The following is a 2758-nucleotide window of genomic DNA, read 5'->3' on the forward strand; positions in this document are numbered from 1 at the left end:
CCTACTTAGTACACTACACACCATATTCCCTACTTAGTACACTACACACCATATTCCCTACTTAGTACACTACACACCATATTCCCTACTTAGTGCACTACTCACCATATTCCCTACTTAGTGCACTACACACCATATTCCCTACTTAGTACACTACTTCTGACCAGGTACTACACACCATATTCCCTACTTAGTGCACTACACACCATATTCCCTACTTAGTGCACTACACACCATATTCCCTACTTAGTGCACTACACACCATATTCCCTACTTAGTACACTACACACCATATTCCCTACTTAGTGCACTACTCACCATATTCCCTACTTAGTGCACTACACACCATATTCCCTACTTAGTACACTACACACCATATTCCCTACTTAGTGCACTACACACCATATTCCCTACTTAGTACACTACACACCATATTCCCTACATAGTGCACTACACACCATATTCCCTACTTAGTGCACTACTCACCATATTCTCTACTTAGTACACTACACACCATATTCCCTACTTAGTACACTACACACCATATTCCCTACTTAGTGCACTACTCACCATATTCCCTACTTAGTGCACTACACACCATATTCCCTACTTAGTACACTACACACCATATTCCCTACTTAGTGCACTACTCACCATATTCCCTACTTAGTGCACTACTTCTGACCAGGTACTACACACCATATTCCCTACTTAGTGCACTACACACCATATTCCCTACTTAGTGCACTACACACCATATTCCCTACTTAGTGCACTACTCACCATATTCCCTACTTAGTGCACTACTTCTGACCAGGTACTACACACCATATTCCCTACTTAGTACACTACTCACCATATTCCCTACTTAGTGCACTACTTCTGACCAGGTACTACTCACCATATTCCCTACTTAGTGCACTACTTCTGACCAGGTACTACTCACCATATTCCCTACTTAGTGCACTACTTCTGACCAGGTACTACTCACCATATTCCCTACTTAGTGCACTACTTCTGACCAGGTACTACTCACCATATTCCCTACTTAGTACACTACACACCATATTCCCTACTTAGTACACTACACACCATATTCCCTACTTAGTGCACTACTCACCATATACCCTACTTAGTACACTACACACCATATTCCCTACTTAGTACACTACTCACCATATTCCCTACTTAGTGCACTACACACCATATTCCCTACTTAGTACACTACACACCATATTCCATACTTAGTGCACTACTTCTGACCAGGCAATACACACCATATTCCCTACTTAGTACACTACTCACCATATTCCCTACTTAGTACACTACTCACCATATTCCCTACTTAGTACACTATACACCATATTCCCTACTTAGTGCACTACACACCATATTCCCTACTTAGTGCACTACACACCATATTCCCTACTTAGTGCACTACTCACCATATTCCCTACTTAGTGCACTACACACCATATTCCCTACTTAGTGCACTACTCACCATATTCCCTACTTAGTGCACTATACACCATATTCCCTACTTAGTACACTACACACCATATTCACTACTTAGTGCACTACACACCATATTCCCTACTTAGTACACTACTCACCATATTCCCTACATAGTGCACTACACACCATATTCCCTACTTAGTGCACTACTCACCATATTCTCTACTTAGTGCACTACACACCATATTCCCTACTTAGTACACTACACACCATATTCCCTACTTAGTACACTACACACCATATTCCCTACTTAGTGCACTACTCACCATATTCTCTACTTAGTGCACTACACACCATATTCCCTACTTAGTACACTACACACCATATTCCCTACTTAGTGCACTACACACCATATTCCCTACTTAGTACACTACACACCATATTCCCTACTTAGTGCACTACTCACCATATTCTCTACTTAGTGCACTACACACCATATTCCCTACTTAGTACACTACACACCATATTCCCTACTTAGTACACTACTCACCATATTCCCTACTTAGTGCACTACTCACCATATTCCCTACTTAGTACACTACTTCTGACCAGTTACTACACACCATATTCCCTACTTAGTGCACTACACACCATATTCCCTACTTAGTACACTACTCACCATATTCCCTACTTAGTACACTATACACCATATTCCCTACTTAGTGCACTACACACCATATTCCCTACTTAGTACACTACTCACCATATTCCCTACTTAGTACACTATACACCATATTCCCTACTTAGTGCACTACACACCATATTCCCTACTTAGTACACTACTCACCATATTCCCTACTTAGTACACTATACACCATATTCCCTACTTAGTACACTACACACCATATTCCCTACTTAGTGCACTACACACCATATTCCCTACTTAGTGCACTACTCACCATATTCCCTACTTAGTGCACTACTTCTGACCAGGTACTACTCACCATATTCCTACTTAGTGCACTACTTCTGACCAGGTACTACACACCATATTCCCTACTTAGTACACTACACACCATATTCCCTACTTAGTGCACTACTCACCATATTCCCTACTTAGTGCACTACACACCATATTCCCTACTTAGTACACTACACACCATATTCCCTACTTAGTACACTACACACCATATTCCCTACTTAGTACACTACACACCATATTCCCTACTTAGTGCACTACACACCATATTCCCTACTTAGTGCACTACTCACCATATTCCCTACTTAGTGCACTATACACCAT

The sequence above is a fragment of the Oncorhynchus keta genome, chromosome 8 (assembly GCF_023373465.1).
Source record: "Oncorhynchus keta strain PuntledgeMale-10-30-2019 chromosome 8, Oket_V2, whole genome shotgun sequence".
Taxonomy (NCBI): Eukaryota; Metazoa; Chordata; class Actinopteri; order Salmoniformes; family Salmonidae; genus Oncorhynchus; species Oncorhynchus keta.